Here is an 8,959-nt window from a genome sequence, read left to right on the forward strand (position 1 = left end):
CGCGTGATCTCGCGTGATCTCGCGTGATCTCGCGTGATCTCGCGTGATCTCGCATGAGTTCGAGCCCCGCGTCGGGCTCTGGGCTGATGGCTCGGAGCCCGGAGCCTGCTTCCGATTCTGTGTCTCCCTCTCTCTCTGCCCCTCCCCCGTTCATGCTCTGTCTCTCTCTGTCCCAAAAAAAAAAAAAAAAAAAAAAAAAAAAAAAAAAAAAAAGAGATAGCACGGAGAGAACAGTAAAGCGGAGCAATGACATGATTGAGTTTTATAGCTTGTGTCAGCAGCCAAATAATCCACTGAGCACAGCCTTCATTTGGTGCATATATCCCTTCTGTAGGGTTTGTTTCTGGAGAAGGTGTTAGAAGAAGGAAGCCAGGACCGGGCTGGTCTGAGGCGCTTTGCCATACAAAGATGGCCCCTGCTTTTCAGCAGTGAGTTCTGGAGAGGAGACGTGCACATAAATAGCCATTGCCCAAGATAGGATGCGTTTCCTTTTTAGAAGGCAACGAGATGTGGTGTTACAGGAACCCAGAAGAGCTAAGATTACTGCCAGCTGAGGAAATACAAGCTCTCACAGGAAAGGTAACATTTCAGCGTGACTTTGATTGACGGGTGACATTTGAAGGTGTGGGGATGTAGCAAAATAGGATTTCAACCAGAAGACTTGATACGAGTCTTGGAAGAAGGAAAGGCACGAGGCCAGCTCCCTGAGACAGAAACGCAGGGAACAGAGACGAAAAGTGGGAAAGGAGTCCTCTCCGTGGACAGGCAGCAGGGCTAGGTGGGACCATCCTCTCGTTGAAGTGGGTAATGGGAAACGCACAAAGAAAATTGAGTTGGGGGTGACCAGGACCTTTGAGGAAGATTAATTAATGGTATTCAGGTGATTGGAGGTCAGTTTACCTCAACCTCTGACTTAACTGATGAATAAACTTGGGCCCAGGAGGGGCAGCGACTTGTCAAAACCCAGAGTGACTTGGGGAGTTCACCTTGGTCTCTAGATGGACAATTCTTTCTTGCCATTAAGACATTAGGGGTGAAGATCGATCTCCAGCCCTATAACATTTTCTTGTCTAGGGCAAGCACTGTGCCCAACGTGGGGCATGAACTCAGGACTCTGAGTTCAAGGGTCACATGTTCTACTGAGTGAGCCAGCCAGGTGCCCCTCCAGTCCTAGAACTTGATTCACAAAAACTTTTCCCCTCCATATACCACGATAGAGGTGGAAGAGGACAAGATAAAACTGATGCTTAGCTAAAATACCAGATTCTTGTTTGATCGTAAATATTAATTTTCTTATTTATTTACTTACTTATTTATTTATTTCTCTATCTATTTATTTAAAGCTTTTATTTTTAAGCAACCTCTACACCTGATGTGGGGCTCAACCTCAACAACCCTGAGTTCTAGAGTTGAATGCTGACTAAGCCAGCCACGTGCCCCCATAAATACCACTTTTCAAGGCTTTTTTTTTTTTTTTTACGGTTTTTTTTTTAGTTTTGAGAGAGAGCGTGCGCGAGCGGGAAAGGGGGCAGAGAGAGAGAGGGAGAGAGGATCCCAAGCAGGCTCTGCACTGACACAATGTGGCTGGAACTCATGAACCATGAGATCAAGATCTGAGCCGAAATCAAGAGTCAGATGCTTAAGTGACTGAGCCACCCAGTGATCCAAGGTGGTTTTTTTTTTTTTTTTTTTTAACCTAAAGTAGTACTATCCAGTAGAAATGAGACACATAAGAAATTAAAAATTTCCCAATAGTCATATTTAATTTCATATATATATATATATATACACACTGAAATTAATTTTAATAACATACTTGACTTAACCCAGTAGATCTAAAGCATGATCATTTCCATGTGTAATCCAATTTTAGTATATGTGCTGCCGAAGCGAGCTCTCAATGTGTAATCCATATGAGATGTAACATTGGGGCGCCTGGGTGGCTCAGTCGGGTGAGTGTCTGACTTCAGCTCAGGTCATGATCCCACGGTTCGTGAGTTCAAGCCCCGCATCGGGCTCTGTGCGGACAGCTCAGAGCCTGGAGGCTGCTTCAGATTCTATGTCTTCCTGTCTCTCTGCCCCTTCCCCACTGATGCTCTCTCTCTCAAAAATAAACAAACATTAAAAAAAATTTTTTTTAAGTTTTACTGCTTTTTTGTTTTTAAACTAAGTATTTGTAATTGTACAATTATGGCACATCTCTGTTCGGACTCTCCACCTTATAAGAGCTCAATAGCCATCCGGGGCTGTTGCTACCATATTGAACAACACAGAAAGCCTTAGACTAAGGTTTACAAGAAGGTGATTTCTGAATTTCCGGTATGGCATTTCATATTCTAATTGGTCTTACTTTTGTCTGATATAGCTACTATTAGGAATTGCAAGAAATAGCTGAATAAATGTCCCCAAAGTCAGACCTCTGTATGAAAGGTGGAATCTCACTTTTTATTCTCTAGTTAAAAATCTGGGTGGAGGCTCTGCATAGGTCTCAAGTCCATGGCCAATCTTACCCTTAGCTGGTCTCAGAGGGTCCATTTTTTTTCCCAAGAAGGTGGTGCCTTTCTTAATAAAAATGATCCCACCTAAAATTCAGCAGAAAAGAGTTGTGCCCCCCACCCCTGAAGTCCAAAGAAGTACCAAGTTTATTTTTATTTTCTGACAGGAAACACCGGGAAGGAGTTTTTGGTCCCCCCCCACCGCCCCAGCCTCTATTTGATTTTCACCCATTTCAGCTGCTACTTCTGGTCACAAATACTTCCAGCCACCTGTTCTCTGAATATATTATTTTCCCAACTGGCTTCCCATTTGTTTTGATATTGGCAAAGCAGATTCCAACCATCACTCATTTATTAAGCCCATTCAATCTGAAAAGCTTTGTCCACATGCAGCCAGGAAGAAAAAGTCACAGGCATCATTTCCAAATCTAATTCAAAAAAAAAAAGGAAAAAGCCCATCAATTCATCTAGCCTGCAGCTTAACTCCTAAGGGGAAAACATCTCTCATTGGAGCTGAAGTGGGGGGCTTTATGGTGCCCTGATGTTTATGTTGCCTAGATGATAGGGTATAGTAAATGCTTTCATGGCCCTGCAGGAAAACCCTGGATAGTCCCTGTACCTGGACATGCTGAGGGCTCCCTTTTGGAAGCACCTGGGGTTCACTGTGTGCGAACCTTCTCTGTTTTGCTCTTTCACAGGGAAAGTCAAAAGTGCTAGGCAGTTGACCTTTCTGGGAGCAGCCCTGAGCTACTGACAGTTGGGTCTTGGAGTATAAATACCCCTGCTCCCTCCCTCCTCATGTAGAACAACTCGCAGGCATGTTCTACAGAGTCTCCCAGGAGTGCCCAACGGGTCTGAGCTCCAGTTGCCCACCACAGATACTTGCTTATCCACATTCCTTTTCTTGCCTCGATTTTCACTTCTCCACTCTTTCCATCAGAGCTTCCTGGAGCCTTCTCACAGATAAAGTGGTTTCACCCCAATCTTTGCCTCTAGGGTCTGCTCGCAAGGAAGCCAGCCTAAGACATCTGCCCTTGCCATCATGGCCGGAAATGCATCGTGTTTGTTTCCAGAGCACACACATTGGTCTTGGGCTCTGAGTACCTCGAGTATAACATTCAGAGCTCCAAGGCTTGTCTATCCCATCCCTTCTCTTCACAACAGCACCCAGGGACGGGTCCAGCATTCTTCTCAGTGGACGTAACCTTCCCTTGCCATCACTTGTGCAGCCTCCCCTCTGCTGCCACCTTGGCCCCCTCCGGTTCATGGCCGTGCAGTATGTGCTACCTCCCTGCTGGCCTGGGTGCTCTTGGACTCCTCGAGCTGTCGTCTTTCAAGCATTTGTTTTCAGGTATCGCAGTGCTTTTTATAGGCTTTCAAAGAGAATGATGTTGGTCTCTGCTTCTTGAAGACCACCTGGTATAGACTCATGCATGTTAGCCATTCCTAACAGGTTCTTCTCAAGCCACTGGGGACAGGTTCCTTCGGGGCTGACAGGGGAACACCTTGCCTTGTATCTCCTCTGACAAAACTGTCCTCTTCTCTATTCTCAACCCTTTTCTCTTCCATGTGAGGTCCTGCTCTCCCCAGGCCTGGTCCAACATACCAGGGGATTTCGTCACTATCCATCACGACCTCGTAGGGAATGAAATATCCTCATTTCCCATCATCTCAAGAGGTTCCCAGGTGCAGAGATGGCTGGCAGGGTCAGCCAAAGAGCACAATGACCAAGATACACACTCTGAACAGAACCACACCGACTGGGCTCACATCCCTACTCTGTGTCTTCCTGGCAGGTGCCCCAGGTGCCCCCATGCCTCAGTTCCCTTATTTATGAAACGAGGATAATGACATGACTCACCTTGTAGGGTTGTCAGGAAGATTAAATGAGGTCACAGATGTAAAATATACTGTGCACAGGGCACACCGGTGGCTTGTTATTTACCACACACATGCACACACATCTACCCGTGGATCTCAGACACACTGGCACGCAACCTTGGGGTAAAAAAAATCGCCTTAATTGGTTCAGGGTTCTAGTCTAAGCTTTGGCTGCCAGTGCTTCATATTTCGTAAAGCTGATTAACAACAAAAAAAAAGATAATAAAACCAAGTTTATGAGAGAAAAACAAAGCTGTCCAAAGAAACACATCTCTGGAGTAAATGTTGAATCAGAGGTGGCTCTGATGTGAAGACCCAGGTTCTTTGTCTGCAGCACTGGTCAGGGAAGGTGGGATTTCAGGTTCAGTTCCTTGGACTTGAACCTCTGGGGTGGAGCCTGAAAGAATACCTATGCCATCCCTGGGAGCCAGACCGCCCCCTCCTGGTAAACTCTCACGTCCTACTCTCTAATACAGAGTGTTAATCTGCAGAAAAAGTCACTTTAATTCATTGGAGCCATAATGGCCATAAGGATACTAATTCTGTTCATATATCTGGAAGCCCCACTACCTTATGGGGGAGCAGCACCCCCTGGCTCCCGAGAGGGGTTCCTTTCCATGCTGCTGCCTCGGCATTTTGGGGTCCGCATCCAGAGGATGGGACACCTTCCCATCCCAGGTGCTCACCTTCCCAGTCACTCCCCATGACTTAATACAAGCTTCTCTACCATTCAGCCTGGTCACCTGCAGCTTGGAGGTGTGGATAACAGACTTGCAGGTGACCCCATCGTCGCCAGAGTCCCTATCAGTGCGGTCTGGCATCTCATTTTCAACGGCCCCGCTGGGTCTCCAGTGAGGAGTCCTACCTGCCCTGATACTGCTTCCTGAGGATCCTGGCTTATACCAATTCTTTTCCTTTGCTTCTGCCTTCCATTTCCTGGGGGAAAATAAAAGAAGGCCCAAGGCTTATGAGGGAACAAGGAAACAAAACAAAGCAGAAACAACTGGCAGGCAGTTGTATCTGCTTTGTTTTCCGTAGTGAGTGTTGATCACTTCCCAGGTGGCAGGGAAGTTTGAGTGACCTGAGACCAACTGGCCCTTTTCCCACTTTCTGTAGAAAGTTCCCTGGTGGGTGGGGGATGGGTGAAATAGGTGATGGGGATTAAGGAGTGCACTTGCCTTGATGAGCACCGCGTGATGCAGGGAAGTATTGAATCACTATATTACTAATATTAAACTGCATGCTAAGTATAGTAGAATTAAAGAGAAATAAAATGGAATTTAAAAAAGGAAAGTTCCACAGAGAGGCTGAATTACAACTTTCTTTCCTATGGAATTTCATCTCCCAAACAAAGGAATTGTACAAGAGAATAGGGAATCTGCCATGATCAACATGAATTAAGTTTTCAAAGCTAAGAATTCCAAACCCCTTGAATCTTTATGTAAAAAAACCAAAAAACCAAAAACAATTTCCTTTCATTCCAGCAACCTTTTGCCATTTTTGTTAATATTAGTAATGGGATTTATTTCATGAAGGACATTGTGCTTTGCAGACATTATCTTATTTAACTGCCGTCACAATCTGGTCAGGTAGTTATTATTCTATTTCAGTGAGTCATTTGAAAATTGGGATTCAAAGATATTAAATAACATTCCCAAGGTCACAGTTAGCAGTAGACCCAAGATTTAAACCTGAGTTAATGTACCCACAAGTTCTGTAGTTTGATTACTATCTGTCATGTTACCTAGGAAACAGTCATTAATGGACTGTTGATACAGATGCCATCATAAACGAAGAGGCCTGAGGGATCTCTCTAGTCTCTCCTTCCGTTTTGAGTCCAAGCATTTTGAAAACAGATGATCACAGATGTCGCCAAAATGGAATTTATGCCCAGGCTAAATGAATAGGATGGTTCCTGCACTGTGAAGCCCCTCACCCTTTCCCTGATTCACAGACCTTTCCACCTGCCAAAGGGCCCACAGGAAGTCACAGATCTTAGAAAACTGGAGGCCCAGGCCACAGATCGTGGCAGGAAGCCAGTGCCAGCTTCCCCATGCGGCACAGGGCGGAAAGACCATAGTATTTTGAATTCTTTTAAATCCTAAAGAGAAAATCAAACTTATAGGTCAAAGAAAAGATTTTAATATATACTAATAATCTATTTGAAATCTTTCTGCCGATACGGTTTTAAACTCTAGTTTTGAATACTTTTGTATGGATGAAGGGGTATGCAAGGGCAAAAGCGAACGTGCCTTGGGCGCCTGGAAAGTATCGTGGCACTCGGTAATGGAAAACAAAGCCTGAAACAAAAACTAGCCTCATGCAAACGCAGTTGTACTATTTTGAATGCTTTTTGCGGGCATTTGAACTCTCCTGGGGCAATAACAGGACAAACTCCTTTAGAAAGGAAATTAGAATCATCTGGGATGGGAGGGGCTTAATCATGTTGGAGCTATCTCTAGGGTCCACATCATCTTGCTCTTGGCTGGACCAGTTAGCCATACAAACTCTATGCTTTAGTACTGCATGGCGAATGGGTCCCCATCATCCGGACAAGTCTACAGTGGGGAGGCCCAAAAATCTTCAAATCTCTTAGTGTCTATACCTGCGCTGTCCAATACGTAGCCAAAAGCTATGTGGCTATTGAAATTTACATTTAATTAAAATGGAATATAATTAAAAGCTCAGTTCCTCCGCTACACTGTCACAATTTAATACCTACGTGGGGCCAGGGGCTACCTATTGGACAGTGCAGATCTAGAACATTCCCATCACTGCAGAAAGTTCCATTGGACGGTGCCGATCTCTATACCGTATTAAAAACCTCTTTAAGATGATGGGCGTTGTGGTTTTCCAGGAGCGAAACCTTAGGTTACAGACCCCGCGGAGAAGAATCTTCAGGCTACCAAATCTTCTTTCTGCTGGTATCAGCAGCTTTCTGCTGCTCTTGCGATGGCCCATCTGTTGCTGTGACGATCCAACGTTTTAGGGAGGAGGCCAAGTGGAAAACCAAGTAGGCATGCCTGTTTACTGAAAAGATAGGAATGATTTGCAATCAGTTCCGTCGTTATTTCTAAGTGAGTGCTTTTCAAGTCCTTGAGATCATTTTGTTCTCGTGGGCAAATGAAGCACGTCTTTGGAAACCTCATTTGTGCCCTTGAACTGATGAATGCATGTTTCATAGTGCGGGGCTACATTTCGGCTGAGGCAGGGTTGACCAATGCCATGTGCGAAATTGATGGGCTCTTAATTAATGAGGTTTTAGTGGAACTATCATCTTCTCTAGTAAGCATTTCATTTCTGTTGAGTTTTCAGAGGTTGCCTAAGTGACTAACACGTCAGATACACTGGATTTCTCTGTTAAGTATGTGAACAATTTTTTTTTTCATTGCTAATATTTGTTTTCACATCCGTTTCCCAGACTGGCACAAAGTAACGATGAATAACACCCCAGACAGGCCCATGAGCTTACGTATAATATTTGTGTGTTTTTAGGACTCTTGTTCCTGGCGTTCCTATAACATAGATTTAAGAAATTCTGAAAAATCTGTTTGAATGGAAACAAATTATTAGTGGCTTTTGTTGCGTAGATAGCTCAGGAACTGTGTCTTGTAATTCATTTTCCCAAACTGTGCTTTGAGGTAACCAGCTGTTCCGTGAACTGTGATAACGGGTTTTCAGAAAAAAAATTTATAGAACCCCATGGACAAGCAGTGTGGCAAATGTTGCCCGTGAATCTAATAGAGTTTGTGGTAAATGAATCTATTGAAGATGTTCTTATTCAGCTTTTCTTACGTTTCTTTGGTTACAGATCGCTGCATCTTAAAGTCCATGAACAGTATGTTAGTGTAATTTCCTGAAACTTCGGAAATATAATATGGGCCTCCAGACAAACTAATGAACTCTCCTCCTTCTCTTCCCTAACTCCCTCTGAAGTAGGCACCCCCAGGTTGGAATCTTTGTTTAGCTAAAACATTCCTTCTGTAAGGTACCCCGGATGCCTTACTGCTCCCCCATGCCCTTTCTTGTCCCCTCAAACTCTCTATGTTCCCTGGCTAGTGGCTGGTTAGGTTACCCCTTGTGCCAAGAGGAATTGCTTTTGTAACTTGACGGGAGCAAGGGAGATGTGTTTGCAGCACTTAAGACCTGGACTGTAGACAGAACTGTCCTTTCCTAAAGTGTCATAGGCAGGGGTTAGGAAAGCGGAACCAGCCTCAAACTCTGCTACAGCCCAGTGCCTTCTGGGGCTGAGCCTGGGTTTACAGCACTCTTACCCTGTGAATTCGTGTTCCCCTTAGAGTCTATCCATCTCCTGTGGCTGCGTGTGAAGTTGTAGCCTGCCCGAGTGTGCGGAACCTGGCATCTATCCGTGTTACGCTTTATCTTGCTAGATTTGGCCTGTCCTTTCCAGCTGTCGAAATCCTAAAAGGCCGCTCAGTGACGAAGTTAAGAACACAGACCTCTCTAGACAGCCTGTTTTCTACTTCTGTCTCTGCTTCCTCCCGAGCTTTGAGAGTTTGGTAAATTTTCACATTTCTCTAGGCCTCAGTGCTCTTATCTGTAAGATGGGGAAACTAAGATGA

Source organism: Panthera uncia, chromosome X (assembly GCF_023721935.1).
Source record: "Panthera uncia isolate 11264 chromosome X, Puncia_PCG_1.0, whole genome shotgun sequence".
In the NCBI taxonomy this organism is placed as follows: domain Eukaryota; kingdom Metazoa; phylum Chordata; class Mammalia; order Carnivora; family Felidae; genus Panthera; species Panthera uncia.